This window comes from Delphinus delphis, chromosome 18, assembly GCF_949987515.2.
Source record: "Delphinus delphis chromosome 18, mDelDel1.2, whole genome shotgun sequence".
Taxonomy (NCBI): domain Eukaryota; kingdom Metazoa; phylum Chordata; class Mammalia; order Artiodactyla; family Delphinidae; genus Delphinus; species Delphinus delphis.
Window position 1 is genome coordinate 25,166,377 of NC_082700.1, and position 12,496 is coordinate 25,178,872.

The 12,496-nt window shown below is 37.0% G+C and overlaps 1 protein-coding gene across 7 annotated transcripts in view; it reads left to right on the forward strand.

The window, feature by feature from the left end:
- Positions 1–12,496, forward strand: part of ELF1 (E74 like ETS transcription factor 1) — a 105,178-nt gene that overhangs the window by 38,014 nt on the left and 54,668 nt on the right. The window contains exons 2-3 of one of the 7 annotated variants that reach the window (XM_059995550.1): positions 9,120–9,211; positions 9,392–9,494. The exons of 4 other annotated variants lie outside the window; for them this stretch is intronic. The gene's annotated coding sequence lies outside the window, so the exon portion shown is untranslated. Of the gene's footprint in view, positions 1–9,119; positions 9,212–9,372; positions 9,495–11,079; positions 12,431–12,496 lie in introns of those variants that run through there. 2 more of the 7 variants (XM_059995553.1, XM_059995552.1) reach the window with 2 other exon arrangements.

Below are 12,496 nucleotides of genomic sequence, written 5' to 3' on the forward strand. Positions count from 1 at the left end.
ATTGTAATCAGGGAGAAGTGCTCACAAGAAGCCATGGTAAAAATGACCAGAGATCAAAGAGGCAAGGTGTCTGTCCTGCTGTTTTGAGTCAGTTGTTCAAAGTGGTTTTTTGTTTTGTTTTTGGTGGTAGTTATCTTTTTTGAGAGGTAAAGGCAGGGTGGGGAGAGCGTCTTCTGTCTAGGTGGTCACATGTTATTTACCTAACCAGTTGGGTAAAATAGTTTGGGGGCTGTCCTGTTGTTCAGAGACTTGATTTTTTTACTCACTCATTGTGGTTTTCAAGTCTTAATTTGTAAGGTACTTACTCCTAAGAATACTTCTTAAGAAATCTATTAATAACGAGTCTTCATGTTTGTAATGAACTTAGATCCCAACCTCAGAATACCTTTTTAATTGTTCTGTTTTCATAAACACTCTTTACCAATTCTATCTTATACTTCTGACACCAAGCTTTGATACCTTTTCACATAAACTATTGGACTATTTATAAAACAAGACATAAAGATGTAGCAGAGAAGGCAGGAAATACTTGACGTTTGTATGCCATATCTTGTTCTCTGCTTCCTGTCAGTTAAACCACGATGAGAGGAACAGAGACACAGATGTACAATTGCTGCTCTAATTTCCCATTCGGGAGACCAGTTAGGTATAAAGCTTGTTTCATTAAACTTTTGTCACTTGTTGATTCTAGGCATGTTGTAGTCTTGTTTTGTGTTATATGGGTTGTATGGATGACAATTAGATGTTTGATATAGAAAATATAAAATGTGTTTACTTTTGTGAAATTTTTATAGGTCATAAAAGACTGGCATTCAAATTTGTATCTATGGTATACATGCAATATGAAATGATAAGCTAGTATGTTGGTCTCAAAATTTTGACAAGCATTAATTTATTTTTGTATTTTGGTTTATCAGTATTTTTTAAAACTTTTAGAGCACTTTATGGTTTACAAAGGAAAATCTTACTAGGTACAACTTTAAGATGATGAAAGGAAGGCCACAGAGGTTGACCTATCCAAGAAAATAAAGTTAGTAAATGGCAGGACTAGGATTTGGATGCAGGTCTTCTGATGCTAAATCTTGTGTCCTTTTAGGAAAAGGTTTGTTTTCATTAAATTACTATTTTACCTATTATTCAGTGATTTAACCTTTTAGGTTTTCCTTAGCTTCTTCTATCTGCAATGTCCCCCCAGCAAATAATTACTGAATATTATGGGAGAATAAGCTTTGTAGCCACTTCTGCTACATCTTTTGTCTTAGCTGATAGACTGATTGCCCGTAGTGTCATAGTGTTTCTTTCCTGTCCTTCTCACTTACCCACTGGTGTCTGGCAGATAGGTCCCTAATGAGCACTTGTGAAATAAATAAAAGAATGTAGATAGTACTGATGTGATTTCTGAAGGCCACCTAGTATATAGGAAAAGATAATACAGGGGGAATTTTCTCTTCTTCCTTGAAGTGTTTATATTTGTGAAGGGAATGCTTTAAAAAAATTCCAACAAACTTTTTTGGTTGTTGTTAAATTTCAATTAACTCAAAGTCAAATTAAAAATTAAAGTGAAATAGAGGCCCTGAGGTTTGCCTGGAAGAAGTCAGCCATTGGATTTAGCTGTATCTATTTTCACCTCAAATTTTCCCTTCGCCTCTCCTTATGTGCCTACAGATGGTCTGAAAGGTAAGAAATTCTCCCACAACTCTTACTGTCCACTTCGAGTGGGAGAGGTCACATTTTCTGTGTCTAGTTGCCAGGGATCAAGAGGTACCTGGAAGTTAGACATGGGAGGAGAGGGGCAGAGTTTCTTCTGTTCATGGGTTGTAAGATAACTGTATTGCGTGATAGTCTCACATTTTTAAAGCAGAATATTTTGAGGGGGAACATCAAGATCACCACATTAGAAGCCCTTCAAAGGCAGAAGTTTTGGTCTGTTTTGTTCTGTGCTGTATTCCTGCCACCTAGAATAGAGTCTAACATGTTGTAGGTACTCAGTGGAGTGTATGAATAGATGAATGAGCAGGAGCTGAAGTCAGACGTGCTCAAACTCTCTCTGAGCATCTTGAGTATTCCTTTGACAAATAGTTACCATGGGCCGTCTGTGTAAGCTGTGGGAGTATGGTGGTGACCATGACAAAGTCCTTTTGCCCTTATTTGGTTGGCTTTGTCAATGCATGGTTATTACTGATATGAAGATTAAATGACAGATATAGCAACATACTGTAGCATAAGGCCTGGCACATGTAAATAGTAGCTATTATTTTCTTCTTATTTATTTCTAATTTGTTATCTCTTTCTTAAATTCCTTGAGGATAAGTATCATGGTTTTTTCATATCTGTGCAAAAACATCAGTGGTTGTAGAGATGTTTAAGAATTACGTAAAGTAGTATATATGTCTTGCTTTATAAATTGTAAAAGCACTTATTAGACACTAAGATATTACCAACAAATGATCACGTAAATGGACCTTATTGTGCTGTTGTACAATTTCTGGATGTGTCTTCATGCTAAAGTATTTTTAAAAATCTAATAAGTGCCTGTTATATCTACTAAAGCAACTTTGAATTCTTGAACTTCCAAAGAGTAAGGCAAAGCCATAAAGCAGAAAATACTTCTAACAAAGAGCAAGTTTAATGCAGCTAGACATTCTTACAGGAGTATCTCTCTTTTAAACATCACCCTGGAAGGAAGTAGATTCCTTGAAAGTTGGTGATAGAAGTCTCTATTAAGTGACTAAGAAACTTTCATCTGTCATGGGTATCATATCCTTCTTCACTAACTGAATCAGCATCATCTTTTCAAAATACTTAATACTAAATGGCAATATACAATCATCCATAGATGCAGTGAGTTCATAGATTTCAAAGTTTCACTGGTATCCAAATGGATGTAGGACAATTTTGATGTTCAATTGAAGAACTTGTAAGAAAGGTTATATCGTAATAAGTCATATCTTTTTGAAAATTTTATTTTCCTATTTCTCCCTTCTTCCAATCCTTAGGCAGAGAACAAAAAGTTGAAGTAAACTAGTGATTTTTGTTTGTTTTGAATAACTTCCCCACACCCTGGGTAGTTTAAAAATCATTGTTGAGAATCTCTATTACAAGTAATTAATGAAGAATTTAAGGAGGACAGTATACACATCAGTGGCTAGAAGTTATCAGTGTAGCAGTCAAGCTATGGAATGTTTGTTTAAACTGTCCTCATCATTTTTAGATGGTAGTTACCAGATCCCACTTGCACTGGGCTTTGTAATCTTGGGACCACACTCTGTTGTTGCAACCGGATATGAAAACCTCCAGGAACTTTGCACTTCTTCTTTCCAAATCAAGCCTAAATTCCACTGCCTGACTTTCAAGACCCTCCATAATTGGTTTTGCTTTGCTTATTTAACCACATTTTCTACTATTTCCCATTGTCAACTCTTAGCTCTGGTCAGGCTGTTAACTATCTCCAAACTTACTTTGGTAGGTTTTGATTCTCTTTATTCTTCTGTGTCTCAGCCTTCTCTCTGTCTCTGTCTCTGTCTCTGTCTCTCTCTCTCTCTCACACACACACACACACACACACATGCATGCACATATGTACACATGTATGCACATATAAGCAAACATGCACATACACACACTTTCCCTTTCCCTGTGGTCTCTCCACATCCTATGTCACTTTAAGGTTGAGTTTAAGTCCTTTATTGTCTAAAGTGTTCCCTTGATCCATTTGACCGTCCCCTTTTCTGAAATGCTACAGTATTGATCAGCTTTATTAGCGTTTAATTAAATGCTAACTTTTGGTGTTCAGTTGTTTTCTCTCTTGGTCTTGTTTCCTGAACTAGATTGTGAGCTTCACAGGAACAAGCCCATGCAGTATCTCTTTGTCTTTCCCACAGTGCTGAGCTAAGGGGAAGTTCACTAAATATTCACCAATTTTTTTTTACCACCAAGTCAATCAGTAGACCATGGTTGCTTCTGAAAATGGATGTTGTGGAAGGCCTAAAAATTGAACTGTTCTGTATTATAAATCTTTTTTTTTTTTTTTTTTTTGCCACACCATGCGGCCTGTGGGATCTTAGTTCCCCGACCAGGGATCAAACCCGTGCCCTGGGCAGTGAAAGCGTGGAGTCCTAACCACTGGACTGCCAGGGAATTCCCTGTATTATAAATCTTTATATTACTTGTGAATGATATTTAAAGTTTGCTTCAACTTAAGATATGTACAATAGGAAGATACGAAGTTACATGTGTAATTTATACTAAGCCCATGCCCCTCCACTTTCTCATCTCTCATCTTGTGGTTTTACTGCTTCTAGTTTTTTTGGTGTCATTGAGTTTAGCATCTTAGGTGAGAGCCAGGTACTTAACGAGGTACTTAACGAGCCAGGTACTTAACGAGCCTCCTACTTAACGAGTAGGAGGAATCCCATTTTAAGGATCTTGACATGGAGCGTCAGAATCTTTTGATTATATCCAAACTTATTTAAACTAGATTTCTATTATCTAGAGAAGAAAAGGGGTATGCTATGAAATTGGGGATATTCTCGCACATAGTGAGCAGGAAGTTTTGTGCACAAGGATCTTTGAGTCCATCAAACTTGTTGGTGACTTGGGAAAAGGTGAAAATGCTTTGCATCTCTAGAGTTTATATCCTTAAGTCTGGTCCCACTGTGACTTGGAAGAGGCCGCTAAAATGCCACAGGTATAAAAGGTTATGATCACCCAAGAAGATGTGGAGAGATCTGGATTGAGCCTATCATTCAGCACAGATGAAGCCTGGGAAAGGGTAGTACATACAGGGTGCTGGGGGGAATTGGGGCAGGGCCGACTTGGGCTTCTTTAATTCGGGGGTGGGGTAAGGGGGCCATGAGAGACTATAAAATGCGGAAATGCTGGTGTACCTATTTTTGAGATGGGAGTGAAGAGAAGTAAAAAAATTGTGACAGAGGTGTCCTTTTTAAACTTGGTCCGTGAACATTCCCAGTCAGTCTTCTGGTGCAGGTGATCAGATACCCCGTTTTTACAAATCTGACTGGCTGCATTTTTCTCATACCTTTTGGGACATCATGAAGAGCCACTTCAGCCCTGTTAATGAATTTGAAGTTTTTCTTATAGGCAGTGGAAGCCACTGCTTAGTTTTTTTTTTTTTAAATTAATTAATTAATTATTTTTGGCAGCGTTGTGTCTTTGTTGCTGCACGCGGGCTTTCTCTAGTTGTGGTACATGGGGGCTACTCTTCGTTGCAGTGCGTGGGCTTCTTATTGTGGTGGCTTCTCTTGTTGCGGAGCATGGGCTCTAGGCGCGCAGGCTTCAGTAGTTGTGGCACGTGGGCTCAGTAGTTGTGGCTTGCGGGCTCTAGAGCACAGGCTCCATAGTTGTGGCACACAGGCTTAGTTGCTCCGCAGCATGTGGGATCTTCCCGGACCAGGGCTTGAGCCCGTGTCCCCTGCATTAGCAGGCGGATTCTTAACCACTGCGTCACCAGGGAAGTCCCTTTTTTTTTTTTTTTAATTGAAGTATACTTGATTTACAGTGTTGCGTTGATTAGTTTTAAGTAGAGAAGTAAGTTGATCATATTTTCATTTTTGGTTAATTACTCCTATTGCAGGGTGAAGAACCACAAGGGGAGCTAGAGTAAAGGTAGTAATGACCCATCAAGTGAACACAGAGCTCCTATCACCTAAAAATACAATCTGTGGCCGTTAAGCTTTTCGTGTAACCTTTGATTTTGTTTTCACCTGATGGTGTGTCTCTTCCTAAGAGTGAAACTTCTCATGACAGAGTAACAGTCTCTTCTAGAAGAGTATTGTGTAGTGTGGGAGTTAGAGATGGCAGGAGCTGTGTCCTGTAGCAAAATCTCCTGTGGGACTTCACAGCAACATCCCTGGCTTTTCCCCTTCACTTTGGGCCAGAAGGAAACACTGTTATTGATGGGAATCTGCCATATTCTCAGGTGAGGGAACCATTGGACTAGAGCGTATCTTTTCTCTGATGATAATATTAAACAGGGGAATAAACAACCACAGAAATGAAACAGTTTTCTTGTGAGCTGATTCTTGTTTGTTACAGAAAGAAAAATGTTAACTGCCTGATCAGGTCTTGCTGATAAGCACATTTCAGCATATTTGTGTTCCCGAGCTAGGTGTGTTTTGTCGGAGTTTAGATTTTGCGTGCTGGAGGAAAGAAAGTTCCTTCAGTCAGTTTATTTGCATAATAAAAACACCAATAAATGACATTTTTGACAATTATCACTTTCAGCCACTTGGGGAAAGTAAATTTTTTTTTTTCATGACCAAGGTTAAAAGACTATCTGATTACTGTTGGGTATTTCTCTTTGGTTTTAAATTCTCTTGTTTTCAGAACATGCTCAGAAAAAGGGTTAATCTTGAGACCACAGGTAAGAACAGGTCTAGGTATGTGATATGGTTTTGCAAGGTGCTACAAATGCTGCCTGAGTGTAATGTGACACCAGGTAGGCCCAAGTGGCCAATGATGGGAAGTGGAGAACAATGTGAAAGAACCGGCCTTTCAGGTCTGGGGAGTGAGTAATTGCAGCCTGTCCTCTGAGTACTGGAACTGTTCTGGGGTGTCAGCAAAAAGGCCAAGCATAGAGAAGTCAGCCTGTTCCCTTGATCATATTGACTTTGTGGGGTTTTTGTTGTTGTTGTTGTTGTTTCACTTTAGCATGGTTGAAGCTAAGGTGAGCTTATTCAGGTTTCCAAGGCCTGCTTTGGCTTTGCATATATCACCAGAATACAAAAAACATCAATTTGTGTTTCATTCACATGGAAATAAAAATATACTTTTGAAAAAGATCTAAGTACTTCACTTCCCCTGCCCTCCCCCTCAGTTTCAATGAAAGATGCCTAAAGCAGCAGAGCTACTTAAAAGATACAGATGGTTATATATATGGTACTTATATGATTCCAAGAACATATTTTTAAACTTTTTCTACATTTTCTTGAATTCCTTGAATATTTGAAATGAGTTAAAGGTGGTAGTATAGAACATTTTCTTTTTGAATTAAGAGAACCCTGAATGCAGTAGGGAATGATTTGCTCCTCTGTGACATTTACTTGTATTTTTTTCTCTTCTATTTTGTGTATAGAGTACATGATTTAGAGAGTGCTATGCAGTGAGATTTATTTTACAATTAGTGTCTTTTTTTGTTTGTTTGTTTCCTTATTCAGTAGAAACTGAGGGTCTACCCTTGTTGGGGGAGGTTAAAGTCTGGTTACTTAACTGTAACTACATTTTGATGTGTTTATTATTTTTTTTTCTTATCTACAAGTTTTTAGTGTGATAGCAATAGTGTATTCAAAGAACTAGCAAGAAAAATGTCAATAAAATTTATTTTAAAGTATTTTAATGAGTTATTGTGGTAGCTTTACAAAAAGGCTTACTGATGTTTCCTTTTCACTTTTTTAGGCTGAGTGAAAGGTAAAGCAAGATAGTATGATATGATAGAACTTGGAAACGAACAACAATAGTAAAATTTTAAGATTTAAAGCAATAATAGAAAAATCTAGAAACTCCTCTTTTTCAGTTATTCCACATAAAAATGTGGAAAATGATTTACCAGGTAGCAAATATATGTAAGGGATTTCTTATTTGTCCAGATATTCTACTAATGAAAAATACTAATGAAGTTCTATTAATGTAGAGAATTGGGCTGGGAATTGGGGAAAAATAGAGAATTGTTGCTTTCTTTGTCATTAACTGTCTGTGTGACCTTGGACAAGTCAGACTGGGCTAGGCCCAAATTCTCTAACTGTTCAACAAATGCATTGTCCTAGGTAATCCTTACATCTTTTTTAGTTCTAAAAGTGTATGATTCCACACTTTTCAGATTGAGAATGGGCAGACCCTCGGAAGATTGTATAGAATTTATCTTGTTACCACTGATTTATTATTTTCATTTCTGCTGGGAGCTAATATAAAGCATTCTACCATACTAGAAAACAACTGGAAAGGCCTAACTATGGTCTGTTACAGAAGAATTCCATTCATTACAGTTTATGGATTTATTGCTTGCTTCTCATTTCTAACTTGAATAGCTTCTCTTCTCTCACGTTTCTTGCTCTATTTTCTTTAGTTTTTATTGTATTTCTTCTAGTTTCATGGTTTTTCCAATATACTTCCTGTTCTTACGATGGGTGTATCTGTATGCTGAAAAGGGTGGTTTATCAGGTTACCACTTCATATAAAAATACTTTCCGTTCAGGTACTTGGCATCTGGGGTTACTACATAGTTCCAGTTCTTTAGATACTCCCCACCTTATAAATACACAAACACACACACACACAGAGTCTGAATACTTTATTAGAGATAGTCATTCAAATTAAAGGTAGTCATTCAACCACCCAATTGCTCTAAGTTGGTGTATTTTACCTTCTTTGGGCCAGAACTGTCTAATCTAAAAACTTGTTCCTCTTTTATTTGATTGGTTCCCTTTGTCAGTTTTCATATTGAGCGTAATGAGTTGGTAGCCTAATAAATTCCAAAGGTTGGCAGTGATTATTTAAAAGTATCATTATGAATTAATGGGTTTATAGACCTTTGTGTTTAAAGCCCTTTTGAAGGGAACTTAAATTTGCATTCAATTAGGGATTAGAAGGCAAGTGTGAAAAGTATTAAAAACTGATTTTGACTATCATATGTTTATAATACCTGAAATCTTTTATAATAAGTTATATAACAATTAACCATTGAGTTGGCTGTAGTAGCCAGTAATGTGGCTAAGGGTTTTGTATTTACAATCAGTAAATTCATTTTGTTTGGATTAGGGACATAATGGAACTCTGTGTTAAGGGAGCCTTGCCAGACAGGGTGTGGTCCTAACCTTGAAGCAACTGGATTTATCAAACAGGTGCCAAATTTTTAGGCACTGGAGTAGAATTATACTTTTGTTGATAATGGGGCTATAGTGTTCTTTGTTGGAGTCTAGCAAATAGCTGTGGTAAAGGAGACTCCTAGGGAGTATGGAAATGAGACTTAAGGAATAATTTGTTATCTGGCAAGCATGTGTTACATATCTCTTGCACTGTACATAGATTATAATGAAGCTAATGTTTATTGAGTAAAATTTATATGCCAAGCATTCTGCACATACATTCGCATCTCATCTTCACAGAAACTCTAGATGTTGGTGGTGTTATGCCCATTTTACAGAATGAGAAAACTGTGGCTTATACCTATTTTGCAGAAAGAAGACACTGACACTAAGTAAGTAACTTGTCCAAAGTCACAGTGCAGAAGATTCAAACCCAAGTGGTCTGATTCCAGAGCCTGTGCTTCTAACCATTTTGCTTGAGCTACTACTTTACCTTAAATTTGAAGCTTAGTTTGGCAATAAGCGGTGAGGACCTCATTGATGAGATATTCCTTTGGCATGTCTCCTTGAAGAATAAGAATATGGTCCTTACCGAGTTGAAAGATATGACAGCCAGCTTGGGGAGTTTTTATTATTTGATGGATTCCCAACTGGATGACTGCACAAAACTGTGAAGTAAGTTAACTGTCTGTGTCTTTGTGTTGAATTAATAGTTTTCACTTTTTACTTGTTATTTTATAAAGACTAAGTGACACTTTGAAAATGAAATATGTTTGGAAACTATTAATACAGCAAAGTGTTCCTGAATATAATACATATAGCTAATGGTTAGTAATTCAACCAATTTTTAAATTTCCTGAAGACCTTATAATTTTGTTAGAGTAGAAAAAAGGCCTCTACTTTACGCTGAGTACCCATGTTTTTTCCACACTAGAGCAGATTTGAGGAGTAAAATGATAAGTTTAGTTTTGGACATGTTGTAGACACGTTGACTGTGAGGAGCACTGACGCGGACTTATCCACTAGACAGTTTAGTGAGTGGATTTGGACATCGGGAGCTGAACTAGAGAAGGAAGTTTGTTTTTTCTAATTTGATATATGTATTTACTTAGAAACCTGTGTTCTAGGGAATTCCCTAGCATGGCAGTTCAGTGGTTAAGACTCCGTGCTTCCACTGCAGGGGACACGATTTCCATCCCTGGCCGGGGAACTAAGATCCTGCAAGCTGCACGGTGCGGCCTAAATAAATAAATAATAAGAAAAAAACCTTAAAAAGAAAAAGAAACCTGTGTTCTGAACTATTACAGCATAAAGGATTTGGGTAGATTTAGAGGCTGTGTATTGTAGTCATGGACAGAGTCCTGATTGAGGAGATGAAGATTCTAGTTATAATTCTGTTAATGCTTTCAGATTGTGAGACCCTGGACACAGAACTCAGTTTACTCATGAAAAATTGAATCATTGATCTAGGTGTCTAGTCTCATCTCTTGCTGAAAAAATTTTAATACACTGAGGCTGTGTTACTTAAGTACCTCTAATATGTATGGGTGGTACCTCTGGATCAGGAATTAGAAAAATTCTTCCCAAGAACCACCTTGGTGCCGTAGGCTGTATAACTACTCAGAGAAGAGGAAGAGCAGTGGGATAGAGTGAAAGAAGACAGAGGGTCAGAGGACTAATGAAGCCAATAAAATAATGGAGGAGCTTTCCTTTACTTACACATTTTCAGTTTATGAACTTCTATATAGAAATGAACAGAGTGAAGGTATCTCTTCCTATCCTAACAAAGGCTTAGTGATGATGGGCTGTCATTTCAGTTTCGGTTGATTACTGTTGGTTCCTAGTGTGTACTGTAAGATATAGGTATGTTGATTGCTTGTCCTTATTTTTGAGACTAAAAAAAACATTTATTAAAGAACAGTAGCACTGTGGAAGTGCTAGTAAGAAAAGGTTTGTGACTGCAATGGAAAAGAAAGTGAAACTTTACACAGATGTGTTCATACTGGTCATTGGGACAGTGTCACCTTTGTATTTATGAATAAATGGATTTTGGAATAGTCTTTTGGAATCTAACCTTTTACAGAGAAATTTTCCTATCAGGAAACATCCCTTGATTCTGGTTATACTTTCTTACTGTGGTTCTTTAAGTTTAGAATAATGATTTCCGTCTTATCAAAAGTACTACAGTAATTCTTTCAAAGAACATACATAGAGCGTAAATATCTGTGATAGATTTTCAAAACAATATCTGTCAATATTATCCTTTTTATTATTAGTATTATATTATTATCATTAATATAATCCTTTTTATTATTATTACCAAACCGCAGAGGTTTGGTAGGTACAGAAGAAACTTTAGACAATGGTTATTTACCCAGAGAAGTTTTGCTCTAATTATTTTGGTGCCTGGTACATAGCTTTGCAAATAATAGATACTGAAACACGTACTCAGTTGAATTAGGGGGACATAATTTTCAAGTGTGAGACAGTGTACAGTTAGTGCTAATTTGGTGGTAGGGGCAATAAGTACTGTATTTTTGAAGGCCCATGTAGGTCAAGGCATAGAGGTTGGGAGGCTCTGTGAAAGAAATGGGACTTGAGCATTGAAAGATAGAGAAGATGGGAATGGGTACTGAGAAGTGGGAGGGGAATTCCAGGAATGGGGAATAGTAGAAGTTGAAAATGGAGGTAAGAATGAATGTAGTTTGTGTGGAGGACCTAAGAAGGAAAGCCTAGTACAGAAGAATTGGGTGAGAGTTTAAAGGAAAATATTGTATGTATGTTTTATGTTTCTATGTCTGTCTGATGAATTTTGGTCGAAGTACTTTCCCCCGCACCAGACATGGTACAGTACTCAAAAACTACAGTGCTAAAAATACTTTCCCAGTGTTGGAGTTGAAGTCTTTATTAAAAGAGATGGAGTGGGTGTGGGAAACTGCTGGGTTAGAATTTAGTGAGTAGAAATATTGAATTGAATTGAATTCTTAACTTTTTTTTTGGATTTCCTGTTAGGGAAACCACAGTCATCCATGATGACCCCCTAGAGTCTGCAATATATACGAAATTGGCTTTACTGAAATTAGGAAAATGAGTATGTGATTTAGCTAGCACATACTGGCTGGATTTAAGTTTTCAGGGAAACTGATTTCACGAGATCAGCTTCATTCCTGAACTTGTCTCTTTAAAATTAAAATTGTAAATGCTGTTTCAAAGAACTAGATGTTATTTAATGTGCTTATTTTTATGTCTTTGTCTTTTCATGTCATATTTATGGCCATAACCGTATGAAGCAATATTTAATAAAATTGTGATAAACTTTTAATTTCCCTTTACTTTTGTTAGTAGTGGTAACTTTAAAAAAATATATTGTTAAATATGCAAACATCTTTGGCAGGCACTCTTTAAAGTTTTTCTCCCTCTGCTGCGAAATTGTTTTCACTCTTAAGTTGCGTTTCTGTTTTTCTATTGTAAAGTGCACTTCTTTGCATGTTCTAATTTGCCATGACGTGGTCAAGTGCTGTTTCCTTCCTGTTGCTTGCAAGCCTGTGCTAGAGATAAGGATACATTTCAGTGCATTAAAAAAGAAGCCACCGAAGACAGGCTTAAGCATGGTAAAGCATTCTACTTATCAGAAACCTTTTTAAAGAACAGAAAGAGTGAGCTTTATTTCTGCTTAT